Genomic DNA, 18,039 nt, shown 5'->3' with positions numbered 1-18,039 from the left:
AAAACTGTGAGTGTCAGGTGACTGAAACTGAGGCCCTATTTGCACTAATACGTTTAAGTTTGAAAACGCACAAGTTTTGCTATGATTACGCCTTCTTTTCACACTGCCTCGGAGTTTTCGAGCGCTGAAAACGGAGCGTTTTGTAAACGCTGAAGAGGCTGTTTTCGTTTTAAAGTGTTGGATGGGGGAAAACAGAGACATCCGAAAACAAAGGTGAGGGTGCAGGCATTCACCTATCTGATTGGAGCGCTTGAAATCTAGCACAGAAAGTTCAGGCTGCGTCCGAGTAGTATGTCCAAATTCATAGAATTCGAAAAACAGTATGCGAGAAGTACCCGGATGACTTGCTACTTCCAGCGAGATTCTGGATGCCCCGCGAGCGAATTCATGAATGGGAGTAGAGCGACGCAAATGACGCAGGTACGTCACGTGACTGTCGAAATGGCGGATGTAGTACGTCCGAATTTCGTTCATACTGTATAGAACGCACTTTTCTAACAAACGAGTAGTCAGGGTCTCTGCAGATATCAAAATGTCAAATTTAAGACCTTTTACGACCTTTTTAAGACCATTAAGTATTCAATTTAAGACCTATATCGCAATCTCAAAAACACGCGAGAGACAATGTTAAAGCACAAAATTAGGGGTAAAATAAAGTTATTTAAATTGAACTGTAGTAAAGTCAGGTTAAATGCGCTATTGAACTACAGAAAAAACATATACATCTTAATGCAGATTTATACTTTCACCTGGCACCGCATCGCACAACTCACGAAACGGATTAAGGCTTTTATACTTGACACGTTCACCATTGAGATATTTTTTTTAAAATGACAGGGGGCGGTCCAAAAAAACAAAGTAAAATCAGACGAATAAAAAGATAATCATTATCATTGAAGATGTTTTTGGGGGCCTCTTTTTGTTTGTTTAAACACACTTTTCCCTCAGAGTTTTTCCAAAGTTTTACAAAAACTTTCCTCCTTTCCCATGGCTGTTGCAATTTCTAGCCAATAATTATTGGTCATTCTGGCAAGCAGAAATGTAACTGTGATAGAAAATAGGTAAAAATTTGATTGGGTATTAAAGCCTACTGTACTATTCACTCTTCAAATAAATCCCACTATCAATCCCATTTTATCACTAAAATAAAGTGAACACGTGTCTGCTGTACAGTGTTTTGTAAAGTGCTTTAATTACTCTGTTGTGGTAATACTACAGTTGCTATGGTAACACAACAAGGGTATTAAAAACAAACTACCCAGTGCTTTAGTTTTTTTTACAATGTAGGGTGTATTTTTCTACAATTCAACACACTTTACTGTAGTAAAACTACACTATTTCATTTTATCAGTTCACTATTCCTAATACTACAGTATGCTGAAGCATCTCTGGAAAAGCACGAAAGGAGTCCGACGGAGCGAGAGCAGATCATTCGCACGTGAGCAGCCAGTGTTTTGAGAGCTCGCAAGCAGTTTTGTCCATGAACAAAGGAAATCGGCGTGTGAGCAGAGATTCGCTCTCTCGTTTTACAGCGCTCCCGACTTATAAAACTGCGCTTGCGACATTTGTCAGTGAAATAACGGCATACTCTGCTTGCCGAAATCATGTCGCGCGCACTCAAAGCGAACTTCCGCAAACACATCGATGATGTCACATTCGCCGCGCGCACTTGAGTTTAATATCAGAAAGCTGATTGGCTATTGCAAGTTGACTTTTTTGTAGTTGTAATACCGCAAATTACAACTGGAATAGTGAAATAAAGAACTACAACACCCCAAAAACCGAGCAACAACAACAACAAAAAGAATTTAAATGAGCATTAAATGTAGCGTTACATGGACATCGCAAAAATAAGACCTGTGCAAAAATATTTAAGACCTAAAACAGCGAATTTAAGACTTTTTAAAGCCATAAATTTTGTTTTTTTAATGTAAGACTTTTTAATACTTTTTAAGACCCCGCGGAGACCCTGGTAGTACGTTTAAATTCAAATGCAGTACCTACTGAGTAGTAGCCGGTTTCGGACGCAGCCTCGGTCTTGCCTCCTCTCCTTGTAAGTTCAAACTTCAAGTTTGAAATGAAAAACAAACTCCCGAGGACACATCGGTTAAAAACGGTGTACTTTCTAACGTCGTTCGAATCACCCAGGCTACGTTGTTTCACATTCGTAACAATAAAATGAAAACATGATATAAGGAGCCATCAATTTTCATTTTATTAACACCTTAACAGACACTAACAATGTTGAGGCGTCGTGTAGCTACATATTTATATCACTTAATGTTTAACCACTCGTTCCCAAGCTAGCATTACTACTTTTGAAGCCACTTAAATCATTTTACGAGCAATCTTTAATTATAAAAATAACCTTTGATAAGAAATCAGTGCACCATTGTTCAATATTAAAGAAATACAACCTGCTTTATTTGGGAAAATTTTATTAAATATGTGCATATTTGATTAATGTTTAAGACCTTGCATAACCCGACTTCACCACTAAATCAGTTTGTGAAAGTTCGAAAGACTGCTTACCGAACTACTAGAGGTGGTGAAAGAGGGTACTGTATTATTCCGCTCCAAAAAAAAAAAGTAAATTCAATCAGTCGGTATTTTTAGTATAAGCTGCTAGGGAATGGAACTCCATCCACATGCAATTAGAAGATCACTTCGCTCTTTTCAGTTTCATGTTAAAAATTGGTTCTTGACATCTGCGCCAATAGCCAAGTGCGCCGATATATAGCGCCATGGTGTTCACGGCGACCAGAGTTCGGTTTCCGGCTCAAGGTTCTTTCCCCTCTCTCTGCTCCCTACTATTTCCTTTCAATGCTCTGCACTATTCTATCCATTAAAGGTTGAAAACCCCTAAAAATATAAATAAAATTTGGTTGACAAATCAGCATTAGTACTGTATTTTTGACGCTTATTTGTACTGTTTGTCTTTTTTGCCCTACTCTGCTGCTATCAATCTGGTTTTTTTTTTATTGTATTTTAAATACGACGGTAAATACTGTTATTATGATGTGCTTCTATTTTAGGTGTGACTTTTTTAACATTCTGTAAGGGGCCTACAGATGAAAAAGAGCCATTCTTGGCTAATTCTGCCACGTTTTAAAGTAATGTTTATTAATGTGCATTGACCCTGTAAATAAACTAAACTAATAAAAATATGACTCCTCTTCACTGTATGCCTATGTAACATGCATATTTATAACAGAAGGAGCCTATAACATGACCGCCTCCACTTCATTGAAAAACATGAAGGCTACCCCGTCTCTTTTGATAAATATCAATTTTAATAAGTAATAATGACAATCAATAATACAATAAGATTATACAATATAGGAAACAATTAGTCAAACGTGCAGAGTTACTCTATGTGCTTGCATAAGAATATATTAAAGAGCCCCGATTATGGGTTTTTGTGATTTTTCTAATATGGTCTCTTTCTATCTCGTGCTGAACGCTGTCAACCAGTCGCAACAGACTATCATCAGTCCAGTCGGCGCAGATTGGCTTTGCGCTAAGGAGGGGTTTGGGAACAAATGAATCGCTGAACGAATCATATAGGAGTCGCTGGGATAATTAGGTAAAAATAAATGCAGATTATAAGAACATGAAAGTGTTTTCTGACCTTGCATGCATATGAGCCTGTTGTTGAACACTCTTAAAACCAAAATATGACCTTTTTTAATGTATAATAGCGGCTTTTAACTTATTTTTGCGGTTAGGCTAATAAACCTAAGAGTCGTTAGATTGTTTAACAACTATAGCGCGTCAGCGACGGTCATGGCGTGGGGCTATGTGTCCACTCGTAGGCTGCGCCATAGCATACGCGTGAGCTTGACGCAGAAGTATAAATCGGCCTTAAGTGTAAAGTGGGCCTGAAACTTTCTGAGAAGTCTGGTTTTAGCTGGTGAGGCTGGGTGACCATTCAGTTAAGAATAGCCAGCTTGAAAAGCTAAGACTAGCCTGACAAGCTAAAACCAGCCTGACCAACTACGACCAGCTAAAAAGTGGCCAAAACCCCTCTAAAACCAGCTTGAAAAGGTATGACCAGCCTTACAAGCTAAAACCAGCCTGACCAAGCTAAAAAGTGGCCAAAAACCCCTCTTAAACCAGCCTGAATCGCTAAAGTTAGCTAAGACCAAAGACCAGCTAAAAAGTGGCCAAAACCCCTCTAAAACCAGCTAAGACCAGCCTGACCAACTAAGACCAGCTAAAAAGTGGCCAAAACCCCTCTATAACCAGTCTGACCAGCTTAAACCAGCTAAGACCAACCTGATCAACTAAAATCAGCTAAGTCACCAAAACGCCTCTAAATCCAGCCTGACCAGCTAAGACCAGTCTGACCAACTAAAACCAGCTACAACGCAGCAAAAACTCAGCAAAAACCAGATTGACCAGCTTAAACCAGTTAAGACCAACCTGACCAAATAAGACCAGCTATAAAAGTGACCAAAACGCCACTAAAACCAGCCTGACCAGCTAAAACCAGCTAAGACCAACCTGACCACTGAAAACCAGCTAAAAAGTGGCCAAAACTCCTCTAATACTAGCCTGGCCAGCTAAGACCAACCTGACCAATTAAGACCCGCTAAGTGGCCAAAACCCTTTTAAAACCAGCCTGACAAATCAGCCATGACCAGCCTGGGAAACCAGCTAAAACCAGCTTGGGTGACCAGCAAAAAGCCTGACAAGCTGTTTTTTTCAGTAGGGTTGTCATTGTATTGTATTGTATTATTAACAATTTTTAAAAACATTTTACCTTTATTTTTAGATTACATGTTATGTATCATTGTATTATACATTTATCTTAAACTCTACTTTTTGTATTAATATTATATGTTAGGCACCTAGGGTCTGGGAGTAACGGTATTTCGATTCTCTATATGTCCTGTACATGTGGTTGAATTGACAATAAAGCTGACTTTGACTTGAAATACTTCTCTCTGCTGCCACAAACTTTATAATTTGTCAGAGGTAAAAGACGTTTAAGTTTCGGGAGTAGACGTCATCAGACTGTGCCGCTACTGTGTCCGCGATCCGAAACAAAAGGTTTGTGCTCTAAGGTTTTTTTCCTTGATGAATTGAAACAAACGTTTAATGTTATAGTTTCGTTTACACTCGATACATTAGATATTTGCAAACTAAAACTAACTGTAAAAATGCTGTATTACTTTTTAAAAAGCTTTTATTTTTAGTTTAAAACGCACGAGTTAACTTAACAGAAAATACGCGTTTCGTTTCTCTCTATCGTGAGTCTGTTAGTACACATCAATTAACTAACTGATAAGTAGAGAAGAGAAAACGGAGCTTTACAAATCTCCGAGTCATTTGAGTCAAATGTTTATCTAAACGATTAAATGATTCACCGTTTGGAGTCACGCGAATCACCACGCCACTTTTACAAATCTGCTGTAAATGTTTTCAAGAAAGCCTAATATCTATAAATACGTTTAGAAAATATAACAATTATTAAGTGTGTGTCATATATATATATATATATATATATAGATATAGATAGATAGATAGATAGATAGATAGATATAGATACACTTACCGGCCACTTTATTAGGTACACCTTACTATTACCAGATTGGACCCCCTTTTTGCTTTAGAACTGCCTTAATCCTTCATGGCGTAGATTCAACAAGGTACTGGAAATAATCCTCAGATTCTGCTCCATGTTGACATGATAGCATCACTCAGTTGCTGGAGATCTGTTGGCTGCACAATCATTTATGATGCAATTCTCCCTTTTCACCACATCTCAAAGGTGCTCTGTTGGATTGAGATCTGGTGACTGTTGAGGCCATTTGAGTACAGTGAACTCATTGTTATGTTCAAGAAATCAGTCTGAGATGATTCACACTTTATGATATGGCGTGTTATCCTGCTGGTAGCCATCAGAAGATGGGTACACTGTGCTCATAAAAGGCATGGACATGGTCAGCAACAATACTCAGGTAGGCTGTGGCGTTGATACGATGCTCAATTGGTACTAATGGGTCCAAAAGTGTGCCAAGAATATATCCCCCACACCATTACACCACCACCACCAGCCCGTACTATTGATATAAGGCAGGATGGATCCATGCTTTCATGGTGTTGAGGCCAAATTCTGACCCGACCATCTGAATGTCGCAGCAGAATTTGAGACTCATCAGAGAAGGCAACGTTTCTCCAATCTTCTATTGTCCAATTTTGGTCAGGCTGTGTAAATTTGTAGCCTCAGTTTCCTGACAAGAGTGGCATGCGGCCTGCTGCTGTAGCCCATCTGCCTCAAGGTTGGCCGTGTTGTGTGTTCAGAGATGCTCTTCTGCAGAGCTCAGTTGTAACGAGTGGTTAACTGAGTTGCTGTTGCCTTTCTGTCATCTGGAACCAGTAGGAGAGGTGTACCTAATAAAGTGGCCGTTGAGTGTGTGTATTTGTATATTTGAAAATCGGGAACACGTAGCCTATACCTCTTAAAGGAATAGTTCACCCAAAACCAAAAAACTTGTTAAAAACAAGTATTCATTTATTTCTTATTAGTACATTTTTTTGAAGAATGCTGGAAACCTGTAATCATTGACGTCCATAGTAGGACAAACAAACACCATGGAAGTCAACATTCTTCAAACTCTCTTCTTTTGTGTTCAACAAAAGAAAGAAATTATAAAAACGTTTAAAAAAGGGTGCGTAAACGATAACAGAACTTTAATTTCTTAAAGTGTTTGGGGTTTCATGACCATTATATCTCCCTCAGCAGTGCACTTATTAGTGAACTAGAGAGCAGATTGAGTGTGGATTTCTTTTATTTCTGTTCATTGTTCTCATTTTTAACAGTGTCCAAACACTGAGGAAAACTCCTGCTGAAGCGACTAATCTTCATACTGTTATAAAGATGGCGTTTATTAAAGAGGAGAGTGAAGACCTGAAGATTGAAGACACATTCACAGTCAAACAGGAAGATCCCGAACAAACAGGTTGGTTTTCTTTCTAAAGATCAACTCACTCATTTCAAATAGTGTCTGCTGATACAATTAGATTTAGTATAAATATTGAATCAAAAGCTTATGAATAATTTCCCCAACAGTTATACATCTCAACTTGCTGAGGCAAGTTTACTGTGTAGTCTAAAGGCGATTATTATTAGCCAATCTCCTTAGCTATTTACATAATTCTGATCAGTATATGTTCATAGTGCACCTTCTTTAATGTAGTATTATTATTATTATTTCAAGAATCAGGCTCACTTCTGCAGTGTGAGAATAGGCTAACATTATTACCGAAAAGGCTAATCATTATTATGACAAGAAGTTATTTTAAAGAGCCCATATTATACATGAAATAGGGTCATATCTTGGTTGTAAGGGTCTCCAACAACAGTCTCATATGCATGCAAGGTCAAAAAACACTTTCATGGTCTTATAATCTGCATTTATTTTTACCTAATTATCCCAGCGACTCCCGTATGAATCGTCCAGTGATTCATTTGTTCCCAAACCCCTCCTTAGCGCGAAGCTAATCTGCGCTGAATGAACCGATGACAGTCTGTTGCGATTGGTCGACTGCCTTCAGTCAGAGAGTGAAATGCACACAAACAGAAAATGCGCACACACACACACACACACACACCTCTGGACGACAACCCTCCCGCTTCCGCCCGCACCCGCCAGTTTTTAGCCTGAACCCAACAGCTCCCGCTTATATTAAGAATTTGTTGTGCCGGTGCCCGACCTGCCCCGTTTTCTGCCCGCCGCGCCCGATCGCGCTAAAGAGCGGGGGAGAACATAACCGAAAATCACCCAGATATACAGTCCAGACAGCCAAGCTGTCTGTATAAACACACACACAAGCACCAAGCAGACACACAGGCAAAGCTCTCTCTCTTTCATTCGTATAGCAATTTCCGCGATATTGCTAGACAGCCCGCTCCCGTCCCAAATTAAACCCGTTACCGACCGCTCCCGTGATTTATTCGGAAATTTATTCCCGCGCCGCAGAAATCTGGTCGGGTCCCGCGGCGGGAATGCAGACCTCCAGAAATCTGCGGAATTCTGCGTGCGCAGATTCTGTGTGGGCCTACCCATTATCCAAAGTTCTAGTGGATTACTTTTGAAAAGCTATACCAGGGGTCACCAATCTCGTTCCTGGAGGTCCAATGCCCTGCAGGGTTTAGCTCCAACTTGCCTCAACACACCTGCCTGGGTGTTTCAAGTATACCTAGTAAGACCTTGATTGGCTTGTTCAGGTGTGTTTGATTAGGGTTGGAGCTAAAATCTGCAGGACATCGGACCTCCAGGAACAAGTTCCCGGCACTATACCTACACAGTTCAGTCCAAACAGCTTACAAAAGATGATTTTCATCAAAGGTGACCTTTAAGTCATTAATAAAACATGGTTTCTCTGTTAATCCGAACATAGTCGAGAAGTCATTGTTTTTTATTGATCATAAACTACTTATTTGGTGTCAAGCGGTAAAGCAGGGGTCACCAATCTTGGTCCTGGAGGGCCGGTGTCCCTGCAGGGTTTAGCTCCAACTTGCCTCAACACACCTGCCTGGGTGTTTCAAGTATACCTAGCTAGACCTTGAATAGCTTGTTCAGGTGTGTTTGATAAGGGTTGGAGTGAAAATCTGCAGGACACCGGCCCTCCAGGAACAAGTTTGGTGACCACTGTGGTAAAGGGTTTAATAACTATCCACTTTTAAGTGTCCTGAAGTCAGCAAAGAGTTTAATATACCAAGACTTTAATATAAGGTCTGCTTTGCGCCTTTGAACGAGGGTTAATTGGTATTTTTCTCTGTTTAGAGCTGATGGTTCTGAAAGAGGAGACTCAAGAGATGAATGAAATGGAGGAGAAAGATCAGATCGAGAAACACCAAGATTTAACGACTGATGAACAATCATCATGCAAGAGATCTCCAAAAACCAAATCTAATAGGGATTTCATTTGCAGTCAATGTGGAAAAGGTTTTAATCATCAACCAAACCTCATCGTTCACATGAGAGTTCACAGCGGAGAGAGGCCTTACTCATGCGATCAGTGTGGAAAGAGTTTCAGTCAGAACGAAAAACTCAAAGTGCACATGAGAGTTCACACCAAAGAGAGGCCCTACACGTGTCCTCAGTGTGGGAAGAGTTTCACTCAAAAAGAAAGCCTTAATGTACATATTAGAGTTCACACCGGGGAGAAGCCGTTTCCCTGTCAGCATTGTGGAAAGAGATTCAGTCAACTGCATGCTCTTAAAGAGCATGTTACAATTCACACTGGAGAAAGGCCTCATGCCTGCGCTGTGTGTGGGAAGACTTTCTATCACAAGCAGAAACTTGAAAAGCACATGACGGTTCACACCGGTGAGAAGCTTTTCGACTGCCAACAGTGTGGAAAGAGGTTTGGTCAAAAGGACAGCCTGAGGATCCACATGAAACTCCACACTAAAGACAAACCACACGCTAAAGAGAAGCCTTACATCTGCACAGAGTGCGATAAAGCCTTCGCAAGTAAAAGCAATCTTAATCATCACATGGTCACTCACACTGGAGAGAAGCCTTTCTCGTGTGATGAGTGTGGAAAGAGTTTCGGTCAAAATTCGAAACTTAAAGTCCACATGAGAGTTCACACCAAAGAGAAGCCTTACTCATGCGATCAGTGTGGAAAGAGCTTCAGTCAGAATGAAAAACTCAAGGTCCACATGAGAGTTCACACCAAAGAGAGGCCCTACACGTGTCCTCAGTGTGGGAAGAGTTTCACTCAAAAGGAAAACCTTAAAGTACACATCAGAGTTCACACCGGAGAGAAGCCTTTCCCTTGCCAAGAGTGTGGGAAAAGATTCATGCAATTGCATGTCCTTAAAGAGCATCTTAGAACTCACACTGGAGAAAAGCCTTTCGCCTGCCCTCAGTGTAGCAAGACTTACTGCCAAAAACAGAAACTCGAAATGCACATGACAGTTCACGCTGAAGAGAAGCTTTTCCCCTGCCAACAGTGCGGAAAGAGGTTTGGTTATAGGGGCAGCCTGAAAAGCCACATGAAACTTCACGCCGAAGACAAACGTCACACTTGCTCTCAATGTGGTGAGGGTTTTACTATGAAAAGTCATCTTAATTCTCACATGAGAACTCACTCTGGAGAGCCGTCCTACAGCTGCACACAGTGCGGTAAAACCTTCTCACGTAAATACGTTCTTAATTGCCACATGAGGACTCACACTGGAGAGAAGTCATGTTCGTAAGGTCAGTCTCGCGGTCATCCAACCTTAACCTCAACCTTGGCGGTGTGTGTTTTTCTGAATAACACAGTTGAGAACTAGGTTAGCAAGTGTACTGTGATGTTAGTAACTGTACTATGGACCAGGTTGTGGCCGGTCGATACTATTGGATACAATACCAAAGTTGGCAACCTGCAGGTGTTACAGACTGTACCAAAAAGCTAAGGACCGGGGGCAGGCTGAAATTACGGGAGTTTTCCGGGAGAAATAGCAAAATGGGAGGGTGGGGGGAGATGGGTCTGAAATACGGGAGACTCCCGGGAGTGTTTACGGTGTGGGACTTTCTGCGGGGTTCACCCTAAATACTCTCAAAACTCACTCTTAACTCTCTAAAACAAGGGTGCCTAAACTTGGTCCTGGAGGGCCGGTGTCCTGCATAGTTTAGATCCAACCCCAATCAGTCACTCCTAGGCTACCCAAATAAGTTCTTAGTAGGCTTGCTAGAAATGTCTTGGCAGGTGTGTTGAAGGAAGTTGGAGCTAAGCTCTGCAGGACATCGGCCCTTCAGGACCAAGTTTGGGCACCCCTGCTCTAAAACATATCCTGAAATTATTAACCCAGCTGTGCGTGCTTATCTTGCTCTTGACATAGTAATATATGTACCATCCCACTTAAAGTAAATAAACAATCCATGGAAGTCTATAGAAGCATGGGGAACTAAACACTTTGCCGACTGATTTAACTTTGAACGACGGTCCCTCTCTTTCAAACAAGTATTTCAGCACCTTGTAGGACGTCATTCTTTAGGTATTTGATGAAGTTCGAAGTCATGGTTCAGCATTTAATTGGAGGTTCAGGGTTGTAATAATAGAAGCGTAAAATCTGTGTGTCCTTCCTCCAGTATTAAGGGTTACATATGTGGCACTAGGGTCCTCATGGAAAACTCCACATCCACTGAGTCAAATTATGAGAAGAAGCACCACCAAAGACATAACCTTAGGCCCAGAATGACCAATTTGGGAATTTGAATAATTTAGAGTGAGTCCTAATGAGTTTATCTCGCTAACACTGATATAATAACTGATGAAGACAAGGGTTTACCAAGTGGGGAAGTTATTTTCAGTAGAGAAAAATGCACATATGGATTGTGGAGTATCTTGCTAATCTTGTATATTATGTAATCCCTTGTACGACGGTTGAGTTTCCTGGGAGAAATAAATAAACTGGAGGGTGACGGTAGATGGGTGTGAATTCGAGGTCTGCATTCCCGCGAGATATCTGCGGCCGGGTTGGGCAGCGGGACAACAAATGCTGAATATGAGCGGTCGGGTTCGGGCTAAAACCTGGCGGGAGCGGGATTCAAAATTTAGTCCCGCGCAGATCTCTAGTGTGAAATACGAGAGACTACCAGGAAAAACGGAAGTGTCGACAAGTACGCAAAAAGCTAAAACCCACTGTGATGTATGTTAAGGGTATGCTGAACCAACAGGCAGCGGTAAAACATGAGGGGTGGATTACCATCCTGCACTACGAAGGGCATGAAATACGTAACATGTTTGCCGCTAATGGATTTGCCTCATTTGGGTTCACATGTGAGCTCAGCTGTGTTGGCCAATCAAAGAGGATAAGATAGCGCGCACACTGACTTCATGAGGTAAAAATTCAGGTTGTGTTGTCCACATGACAACACTGTACATTGTAGTTTCAGAAAATCTTCACCCTGGCCATAGTTTGTAGAAAGGTTTAGTTATCTTATATGTTCATTTTTGTGCAAACACACAGAGAAACTGTAGAAAAAGCCATGGGTTTAAAAATACCCATGGGACAAATCTGCCGCCGTTCAACATCTGCTGGAAAATTAAGTTAAACTAATAGTCATTTATGTACATACAGTGAGGCAAAAAAGTATTTAGTCAGGCACTAATTGTGCAAGTTCTCCCACTTAAAAAGATGAGAGGGGTCTGTACAGGGGTGGACTGGGACTAAAAATCAGCCCTGGCAGTGTAGCCATATAACCCCACATTGCCACTCTGACACAGCCCCATCCACGGACACACACATTCACTACTTATATTGGTGTACAGATGGTGAAATAATATAAGCAGTACCATCTGTAATAGATATTTAAACATTTAATGTTTGTGACGGAAACAAAAACAACCCGTTTATAACAAATTTATACAAGCAATCATTTCATTCATATATTTTCCTTTCTGCATAGTCCCTTTATTAACACGGGATTGCCACAGCGGAATGAACCGCCTACTTATCCGCCAAATGTTTTACAGAGCGGATGCCCTCCAAGCAGCAACCCATCACTGGGAAACCCCTATACACACACATTCACATACATGTACAACAGACAATTAGGCCTACCCAATTCACCGATAGCGCATGTTTAGACTTGTGAGGGAAACCAGGAGGAAACCCACGCGAATATGCAAACTCCACACAGAAACACCAACTGACCCTGCCGAGGCTCGAACCATCGACCTTCTTGCAGTGAGACGACAGTGCTACCCACTGTGCTGCCCCTTTTTCTTAACTATTTCAGTTAATTTTATGCATTTGGCAGCATCTGATTTTAGAGCAATTTTTTGCTTTCTCTGAGCTTTTCGGCACCGCCTTTGCTTTTTTACGGTCCATCTCTGACAATTAGCTTGTGTTGCACTTGTTGTTTGACAGTCTTGCCAGATTTTGATTACACCCATGTAACCTCTGATTGGGTCGGACCATCTCGTAACCAGCTGGCCATTGCTGATTGTCAATGCTTAACATTTATATTATTATTACTATTATCATCATCATCATAATATTCAAATCTTGCAAGAGATAAAATCTGCCTGCATGTAAAAACAATACATATAAAAAAATAATTTAAAAAATAGCTTACCGGCCCACATTTAAAAAAATGGTCCAGCCCTTCTGGCATTTGCCAGAATTGCCAGATGGCCAGTCCGCCCCTGGGTCTGTAATTTTCATCATAGGTATACCTCAACTATGAGAGACAAAATGAGAACAAGATTTCTGGCTCTTACAGACCTGTAACTTCTTTAAAAGGCTCCTCTGTCCTCCACTCCTTACCTGTATTAATGGCATCTGTTAAAAACTCGCTATCCATATAAAAGACACCTGTTCACAGCCTCAAACGCAATAGGTGAGCAGCTTGGTGTGAAGAAATCAGATGTGGGGGAAATTATTAGAAAACGGAAGACAGACAAGACAACTGATAATCTTCAAGATCTTATCTCGTGGGGTCAAAATGATCCCAAGAAGTGTGTGCAAAAATACCAGAACAACACGAGGGGAATGACCTGCAGAGAGCTGGGACAAAAGTAACAAAGGCTGCCATCAGTAACACGCTGCGCCGCTGTTCTGTCCATTTGTCCTACCTCTCATTCTAAAAGTCGGCGGCTGACTAAATACTTTTTTGCCTCACTGTACATCCAGTAACATTAACCCCAGTTGATCCATAACAACGGCCCTTACAATAGTAAAGAATTTGATTAGGTCCACCTGTTCCTTGTTTGGTTTGTTTTTTGATGCCTGTATTGTCCTGTATGATATTTCTTTTTCAGCAATGACACTTCACACGTTCTTCCTGTTTATCTCTACAAATCTACTTAAACGCAATCTGTATTGTTTAGAGCTCAAAAGAAATAAAGGGGACTTGATGATCATGTCCGTAGGTCTCATGAGTGGCTTTCGTTTTAGTTGAACCCATTTCCACTTGCAAAAAAAAGTCTTTATTTCATATCTTTTCCTTTTTAATCCAAAAGATTTGAACGTACAGCAAAGAAGCCACACAAATAAAAGGAATAGTGATACTAGCTAGTGTGTACTATTACATACAATGAATATAATCTACTTTTGTCACCATCCTGCAGTTTGTCTCCATTCCCCTAGAGGTCCCCGTGTTTCCCCTCTGTATTTGTTCTTCCTCATGTGTTCTTGTTTACTTAATTTAGATCACCTGTGACTTGTTCCAGCCAGTGTATTTAAGTTGTCACTTTGTCTGTGTTCCTCACTCGGTGTTTGAGTCATCTCTGGTGAACTTGCCTTGCGTTTCCCTTGATCTCCTGAGCTACGTCTAGTAAGAGTGTTTTATTTTCCTTGTTGCTGACTGCATTAATTATCTGTTTGTTTTCTCCCCTCGTGGAGTTTTCTTTACATGTTTATTATACTGTTAGAGTATTTTGTATACCTCATTCTGAGAAGAACCTAAGTTGTCTGTTTTGCTACCTCATTTTTGAGAAGAACCTAAGTTGATTTTTTTTTTTTTTAATAAATCCTTGTCTGGATTATACACATCGGTTTCCACACCAGAGACCCGGGTTCAAGACCCGGTCGTGACAACTTTTGATGTAATTAGACAATGGATCAATTAGGTGTTAAGATGGCTACTATATCTTTAATAGGTAAAACTTAAAACTAGTGTTGTTCCCATACTGATCAAGTTCCGGTGACCTGTTATTGTGAGTTTTATTCCTTTTACAGCATCGATGTTGTAATATAATTAAAATACACTCAGTTAAATAAACTTTGCCATTCATTTAGTTGCTCATGCGTAAAACGAGACAAAAAGCAGTTACTCGCACGCGGCCGTCAGAATCGGCAGGCTAGCGCTGAAGCTCCATTGAATATACTGGGGTAAAATATATGCTCACATTTTAAAGACATGGCAGGGAAAACATGTAATTTAATGCAGTGCTTCTTGTACAATTTGAGACCCACTTTATATCGGATATCACTCAGCCAGTGGAGATCGCAGTTTTTCAAAGAAAACAGACCTTAAACGCGCCGATTTTGCAATGGCATAGATTTCACTGGAAGCACCTAACCCAGGTTACTGGCAAATTAAAAGCCCTATTAGCCTACAGCATATTCCCTATAAAGTTGAATTAGTTAATGTTAATGCATTTACTAACAGACGATGAACTATACATTTATTATAGGATTGTTCATGATCAGTTCGTTAACTCATATTGCATTAGCTAATGTCAGCAAACACGAATCCTGATGTTAGTAATTAATGCATTAGGAAATGTTAAGCTATGATTAATAAATGCTGTACAAGTATTATTCATAATTAGTTCATGCGAGTTAATACATTACCTAATGAAACCTTATTGTAAAGTGTGACGCTTTAATAAAAATCAACAGGAAATTATTATTTTATTATTTCTAGATGAAGAGTAATAACTGTTTTTTTATCCTAGAAGTTAAGGCTTTAATTAATGAACAATATTTATTTTTAGTGTAATATAAAACTGCGTTATAATATAAAAGAACACACTTCGAAAATCAATAATGTTTATTTAAACTTTTCAATGTTAATCTACGACTTTAATAGGGAGTAAAATGATGTTTGTAAATCAGTTAACACTAAAGGATACTACTTTACTTAGCCATGTAAGCTTAATCATTAAATTAATTATCTTTTATTTGAAATAAGGGACTAAGCCAAAGGAAAGTTAATGAATCTTTTATTTGATTTTAAGCACAAATTCCAATCTGTGGTGGTAATAAAGAGGGTTTGATAGTTTTAATAAAGATAAACTTGTTCAAATCTGTTGTATCATCAGTGTTGTCATTTTTGGCTATGTTATTACTATATTTAGCCTTTTTTGAATTTCAGTTTACATACAGTTGAAGTCAGAATTATTAGACTTTTATTTTTATACCTGTTTATGTTTTCCCCCAATTTCTGTTTAACGGAGAGCACATTTTTTCAACACATTTCTAAACATAATAGTTTTAATAACTCATTTCTAATAACTGATTTATTTTATCATTGCCATGATGACAGTAAATTTGTCTAGATATTCTTCAAGACACTTCTATACAGTTTAAAGTGACATTTAAAGGCTTAACTAGGTTATTTAGGTTAACTGGGCAGGTTAGTGTATTTAGGCAAGTTATTGAATAATGATGGTTGGTTCTGTAGACTCGAAAAAAATATACAGCATAAAGTGGCTAATTTTGTCCTTACAATGGCGTTTAAAAAATTAAAAACTGCTTTTATTCTTACCGAAATAAAACAAATAGGACTTTCTCCAGACGACATAATATTATCAGACATATAAATTCAGAAATTTCCTTGCTCTTGCTCTGAAATACTTTGTTTATATATAAAAAGTCAAATACTAATCTAATAAATTCAGTATTTTTGTAATATTAAGGCATCTTCATGTTTTTTAAGAATATCAAATACTTTGCAGATTAATAAAGCTGTATAGATTTATGCATAGATTATGTATAGATTTATAAATTGGTATAGATGACTTTAAGAATCTCTATATTATCCCTTAAAATGAATTTATTATTATATTATTATAAGACTTTTATTTTGGTTTGTGAGAACGTCATACGGCTGCGCTCCTATGATCATAGTAAAGGTTAGTGCTTTAAAGTTTTTACCGTTTTAACTCGACGTATGTCGTAGTTATAAGCGTTTACAAGCGGTGCTAAATTAATTATTTGTCACAAAACGCAACATATATAAGACTTTATCTAACATTCTTTTAAAAACTAGTTTATTTGCGCGAGTATACAGCCTACTTAATGTACAGAAAGATGCTCGTCCGTTCGCTCCCCATTACGAACCTGGGAACGTTACCAGATGAATTCAGTCACTCGCCAGATGTTCACCGCCATTCAACAATACAAACATTCATAAACAACGAAAATAGCCTGCACACAGCGAGAGATTTAGACTGTAAACAGAGAAAACACTGAATATTATACGCAAATTAACGTCTTTTTCATTTCGTTTTGATTCTTCCCCTGCTGAAAAATCCAGCTTAAACCAGCCTAGGCTGGTTGGCTGGTATTAGCTGGTCGACCAGACTGGTTTTAGAGGGGTTTTGGCCACTTCCAAGCTGGTTTCCAGACATTTCCAGCCTGGTCTTAGCTGGTCAGGCTGGAAGATAACCAGCTAAAACCAGCTTGACCAGCCTAGCCAAGCTGGCAGTCCAGCCAAAACCAGCTATGTCCAGCTTGAACCAGGCTGGTCAAACTGGTTTTAGCTGGATTTGGCTGGTCATTTTCCAGCCTGACCAGCTAAGACCAGGCTGGAAATGGCTGGAAACCAGCCTGGAAATGGCCAAAACCCCTCTAAAACCAGGCTGGTCAACCAGCCAACCAGCCTAGGCTGGTTTAAGCTGGATTTTTCAGCAGGGTGAGGATGGATAAGGAAAAACTGATCACTCGATAATCTAATTTAAAGCAGTATTTCACCTCATAATCTCAATTCTGCCATCATTTTTGCACCCTCAGGTTGTTCAAATCCTAAATACGTTTCACAAAGGATTATATTTATAGCTGTGGTTGGCGAAAAAAATACTATAGGAGTATTAAAATAAACATTTCCTACAATTTTACATCTATTGTATATTTTGAAGTACATTAAGGGTGCTTTCACACCTGTGAATCGATTCAGTTGTTCTGAAACAGAGATTACAATTGTTACATTGTTGCTCTTTGCTCTTGGAGCGCTTCGCTTTCACACTGCAAAGTTTCTAAATGGACCAAAAGAGCTAAAACAAGTCACGTGCGAGTAAACTCTCCTCACATTGGTCAGTGTCAGGGTTTATTTTGCAGCGTCCGGCTAAGCTATCAGGAGAGGTGGTGGTTTGGTGGTGATTGACAGGGTGCGCGCGCGACATGTCTGAGGAGAGACGCGGTGGGGAGGGGTGAGAAGGGTGCGCGACGATGCCTATTTGAGGGAGGGAGAGGCAAGATTACCGGGAGATCATCACTCGTTTGCTGACATCCGGAGACTCGCGAAACTTCCAGCCCTACTCATAATTCTCTCTTCATATAGCCGTAAGCCTATTACGTAT

Source organism: Danio rerio, chromosome 4, assembly GCF_049306965.1.
Source record: "Danio rerio strain Tuebingen ecotype United States chromosome 4, GRCz12tu, whole genome shotgun sequence".
In the NCBI taxonomy this organism is placed as follows: Eukaryota; Metazoa; Chordata; class Actinopteri; order Cypriniformes; family Danionidae; genus Danio; species Danio rerio.
The sequence above is the reverse complement of the archived record's forward strand: the minus strand, read 5'-3'. Positions refer to the sequence as shown.